Source organism: Terrapene carolina, unplaced genomic scaffold (genome assembly GCF_002925995.2).
Source record: "Terrapene carolina triunguis isolate 2854851 unplaced genomic scaffold, T_m_triunguis-2.0 Scaffold33715, whole genome shotgun sequence".
In the NCBI taxonomy this organism is placed as follows: Eukaryota; Metazoa; Chordata; order Testudines; family Emydidae; genus Terrapene; species Terrapene triunguis.
Genome location: NW_020698066.1, coordinates 1,245,984 through 1,251,824, shown reverse-complemented (window position 1 = coordinate 1,251,824; position 5,841 = coordinate 1,245,984).

Below are 5,841 nucleotides of genomic sequence, written 5' to 3'. Positions count from 1 at the left end.
CCACCTTTCTTGATTTTAATTCCCTGTACCTGTACGCGGTGTCACTCGCCCCTCCCTCCCTCTCTCCCTCCCTCCCTTCTTCCCCTGGTCCGTCAGATACTACTTTCGCGCCTTTTTTCAGACCAGACGCCATAGCCAGCACTGGGATCATGGAGCCCGCTCAGATCACCGCGGCAATTCTGAGCACTATGAACACCACGCGCATTGTCCTGGAAAACATGCAGAGCCTCCTGGACATGCCAAAGCCAAACCAGGACCAGCTGAGGAGGAGGCGATTGCAGCGCGGCGACGATAGTGATGAGGAAATTGACATGGACCTCTCACAAGGCACAGGCCCCAGCAATGTGGAAATCTTGGTGTTACTGGGGCAGGTTCATGCCGTGGACCGCCGATTCTGGGCCCGGGAAACAAGCACAGAGTGGTGGGACCGCATCGTGTTGCAGGTCTGGGACGATGCCCAGTGGCTGCGAAACTTTCGCATGCGTAAGGGCACTTTCATGGAACTTTGTGACTTGCTTTCCCCTGCCCTGAAGCGCCAGAATACCAGGATGAGAGCAGCCCTCACAGTGGAGAAGCGAGTGGCGATAGCCCTGTGGAAGCTTGCAACGCCAGACAGCTACCGGTCAGTCGGGAATCAATTTGGAGTGGGCAAATCTACTGTAGGGGCTGCTGTGATCCAAGTTGCCAGGGCAATGAGAGACCTGGTGATATCAAGGGTAGTGACTCTGGGAAACGTGCAGACCATAGTGGATGGCTTTGCTGCAATGGGATTCCCAAACTGTGGTGGGGCCATAGACGGAACCCATATCCCTATCTTGGCACCGGCGCACCAAGCCGCCGACTACATAAACCGCAAGGGGTACTTTTCAATGCTGCTGCAAGCCCTGGTGGATCACAAGGGACGTTTCACCGACATCAACGTGGGCTGGCCGGGAAGGGTACATGATGCTCGCGTCTTCAGGCAGTCTCTTCTGTTTCGAAAGCTGGAGGAAGGGACTTTCTTCCCGGACCAGAAAATAACCATTGGGGATGTTGAAATGCCTATCGTTATCCTTGGGGACCCAGCCTACCCCTTAATGCCATGGCTCATGAAGCCATACACAGGCAGCCTGGACAGCAGTCAGGACCTGTTCAACTACAGGCTGAGCAAGTGCCGAATGGTGGTGGAATGTGCATTTGGCCGTTTAAAAGCGCGCTGGCGCAGCTTACTGACTCGCTCAGACCTTAACGAAAAGAATCTCCCCATTGTTATTGCTACTTGCTGTGCGCTCCACAATATATGTGAAAGTAAGGGGGAGACATTTATGGCGGGGTGGGAGGTTGAGGCAAATCGCCTGGCCGCTGATTACGCGCAGCCAGACACCAGGGCGGTTAGAGGAGCACAGCAGGGCGCGGTGCGCATCAGAGAAGCGTTGAAAACCAGTTTTGTGACTGGCCAGGCTACGGAGTGAAACTTCTGTTTGTTGCTCCTTGATGAACCCTCTGCCCCTCCCCCACCACCCTGTTAACTCTACTTCCCTGCAAACCAACCACCCCACCCACCCCTACTACCCTCCCCCCTTCGAGCACCACTTGCAGAGGCAATAAAGTCATTGTTGCTTCACATTCATGCATTCTTTATTAATTCAGCACACAACTAGGGGGATAATTGGAAAGGTAGCCCGGGATGGGTGGGGGAGGAGGGAAGGAAAAGGACACACTCCAATTTAAAACTTTAAAACTTATTGCTATGGAAATCATCTAGGGTGGAGTGAGTGGGTGGCCGAAGGCCCCCCCACTGTGTTCTTGGGCGTCTGGGTGAGGAGGCAATGGGACTTGGGGAGGAGGGCTGCTGGTTACAGAGGGGCTGTAGCGGCGTTCTCTGCTCCTGCTGCCTTTCCTGCAGCTCAACCATACGCAGGAGCATATCACTTTGATGCTCCAGCAGCCGGAGCATCGACTCTTGCTTTCTGATTACAAGTTGACGCCACCTCTCCTCTTCAGCCCGCGTTTCAGCACGCAACTTCTCCTCTTCAGCCCGCGATTCAGCACGCCACCTCTCCTCTCGCTCATATTGGGCTTTTTTAAAATCAGTCATTGACTGCCTCCACGCATTCAGCTGTGCTCTGTCAGCGTGGGAGGCAGTCTGAAGTTCAGTAAACATTTCGTCACGCGTCCTTCGCTTCCTTCTTCGAATATTCACTAGCCTCTGCGAAGGAGTAAGATTTGCAGCTGGTGGAGAAGGGAGAGGTTGTTAAAAAAAGATACATTTTAGAGAACAATGGGTAGACTCTTTCACGTTAGATTTTGCTGTTCACAACATCACACAGCACATGTGCTTTCGTTACAAGGTCGCATTTTTCCTCTTATATTGAGAGTCTCCTGGTTTGGTGTGAGAGATCACTCACGCAGTGCCAGGACACAGATTTCAGCTTGCAGGCAGCCATGGTAAGACATATAGTCTTTGGGCTTTTTTAACCTTCTTAACATGTGGGGATGGTTTCAAACAGTTCTGCCCTCATTTCCCATACCAAGCACCCATGCCATTTAAAATGGGTTTGCAATGTAAAAGGAGGGGCTGCGATTTCAGGTTTAACATGCAGCACAAACCCAACTAACTCCCCTCCCCCTCACACCCAATTCTCTGGGATGGTCACTTCACCCCTCCCCCCCACCGCGTGGTTAACAGCGGGGAATATTTCTGTTCAGCAGACCAGGAAGGGGCACCTCTGAATGTCCCCTTAATAAAATTGCCCCATTTTAACCAGGTGACCGTGAATGATATCACTCTCCTGAGGATAACAAAGAGCGATAAGGAATGGATGTTGTCTGCATGCCAGCAAACACCGGGACCATACGCTGCCATGCTTTGTTATGCAATGATTCCAGACTACGTGCTACTGGCCTGGCGTGGTAAAGTGTCCTACCATGGCGGACAGGATAAGGCAGCCCTCCCCAGAAACCTTTTGCAAAGGCTTTGGGAGTACATGAAGGAGAGCTTTCTGGAGATGTCCCTGGAGGATTTCCGCTCCATCCCCATACACGTTAACAGACTTTTCCAGTAGCTGTACTGGCCGCGATTGCCAGGGCAAATTAATCATTAATCATTAAACACGCTTGTTTTTAAACCATGTGTAATTTTTGCAAAGGTACACTCACCAGAGGTCCCCTGTGTGCCCTCAGGGTCTTGGGTCAGTTCGGGGGTTACTGTTTCCAGGTCCAGGGTGACAAACATATCCTGGCTGTTGGGGTAACTGGTTTCTCCGCTTCCTTGCTGCTGTGAGCTATCTATGTTCTCTCCATCCTCATCTTCCTCGTCCGCCGAACACGCTTCCCCGTTTGCAGAGAGGGACTCATAGAACACGCTTGGGCTAGTGGTGGCTGCACCCCCTAGAATGGCATGCAGCTCCGCGTAGTAGCGGCATGTTTGCGGCTCTGCCCCGGACCTTCCGTTTGCGTCTCTGACTTTGTGGTAGGCTTGCCTTAGCTCCTTAATTTTCATGCGGCACTGCCGCGCGTCCCTGTTATGGCCTCTGTCCTTCATGGCCTTGGAGATCTTTTCTAATGTTTTGCCGTTTCTTTTACTGTTTCGGAGTTCGGCGAGCACTGCTTCATCTCCCCAGATGGCGATCAGATCCTGTACCTCCCGTTCGGTCCAGGCTGGAGCTCTTCTGCGATCCTGGGACTGGGACTCCATCATGGTTACCTGTGCTGATGGGCTCTGCATGGTCACCTGTGCTCTCCACGCTGAGCAAACAGGAAATGAAATTCAAACGTTCGCGGGGCTTTTCCTGTCTACCTGGCCAGTGCATCTGAGATGAGAGTGCTGTCCAGAGCGGTCACAATGAAGCACTGTGGGATAGCTCCCGGAGGCCAGTAATGTCGAATTCCGTCCACACTAACCCAATTCCGACCCCCTAAGGCCGATTTTATCGCTAATCCCCTTGTCGAGGTGGTGTTAGGAAACCGGTTTAAAGGGCCCTTTAAGTCGACAGAAAGGGCTTCGTAGTGTAAACGTGTCCAGGCTTAAGTCGATTTAACGCGGCTAAAGTCGACCTAAACTCGTAGTGTAGACCAGGCCTTAGTGAGAGTTACAGAGGGTGCAGCAGCAGTTTGGTAAAGAGGTTTCCACTGTAAAAATAAAGTCCTGTTGAAGTTTGTTAGTACCTTGCCTGGTTGATACAACACCTAGTGACCTATACTGATAGTGAAAACAGTGCAGAGATGGCAACTTTCCCTGCCAAGGCTGTGGAGCAGGAGCAGATAGGGTTGTATGACTTTGGGCAATGGAAATAGGAGCAGCAGCTGACTGTTTAAGCGTATACACAAAGGTAGCAGCAGCGTGAGGCACAGAATCCCTTTCAACCCGAGCCCTCTGAAATGCCTCACTCTTAGCAAACACAGCATCAAAAGTTAGCATTCTAACATATTCAACCAGTAATTGTTCTGCCAGGCAGTCATTGGCTATACTTACCACAAAAATATTCCTGAGCATGATCACCATAACAGCCCCAAAATCACAGTCCTAAGCCAGCTGCTGCAAGCAACATGCAAACTCATGTATGGTTTCGTTGGGCTGCTGGTGAGCTTAAAAAAAAAAAGTCTTTAACAGAACAGAATCTCCAGTGCCAAAATACTCATCAAGGTGGTATACAGCTGCATCAAAAGAGGACTCGGGCTCTGGAAGTCCATCATAAATATCAATGTCATCACAGCCTAAACAGTTCTGCAGCAAGGGTAACCTAGCAGCATTGGAGGATTGCATGATCTGCACATAGTTCTAAACATTTCAAACAAAGTATTGTCAGTCATCAGCCAAAGGACATGCAGGCAGCATAGGTTACAGAAAAGATGCACTCATCACCATAATGTTTCTCTCTGATGCACCCCAGAATAGCAATCCAAAAAAAAAACCCCAAACCAAAGAAAGATACATAGGTAGGTTGTCAATCAAAACAAGTAATAACTATGAACCAGTCAGGTCAGCAACATTTGAACAGTACCAGCCCGAACAGCAGATATGTAGCAGCCGGCCTTGAATAACTACATACATCCAACATTGTGTACACACAGAGAGAGCCTTAAACAAGGACTGAAGACTGAGTTCAGGGTGCAGGAACCAGGAAACACAACAGGGAGCAGGAAGGCAACGCACACACCAGTCATCACATCATGTCAGTTTAACTGTGAGTGTTTGCGGGCAGCAAAACAGAAAAGGGATGAAAGCTTTAAAAAGCCAATTCATTTTAATAAGTTAAACTAATAATTCACAAAATAATATGGCAATATTTGACCAGCTCTATTTAGACATAATAGAAGTATTAAAGGTGGAAAATGTGTACTATATTGGGTTCTATGTAAGAAGAATGTGACAAACAGAAATCTATACTTGAGGCACTTGCTCTGAAGATATTTCCTAGTTTGCTCTGCTGTTCCAAGATTTCCCCTCTTCTCCCTCAACTCCCTGTGGCTTAATCCCGTTTTTATTTCCTTCCTCTTCCAAAAATATGCTTCAAAGCTTCCACAGTTGCCAAAGGCCAATGGTACAAAAGATAGGCTATTACTGTCAGAGGAGCAAATAAAAGTACTTTTAAGTATCGTGGCTGAATTGCCCAGTTTTCCAAAGCATTTGACAGGTTTCATTCTCCGTATGGAATATTGTACTTCTCTCCCATTAAAAACTCCAACATAGATAAAATAGTAGCTAACAGTAAGTTCAGAACACTTTATTCTTTATGCACTTCCAATTATGGAAGAGAAAAATTGAATTTAGTAAGAATGAAACCAATACGGTTCAAAAGACGTTATTCCACAAACAAATCAAAATTTAATAGATAATACACTTTCTGTAGCATTTAAAAA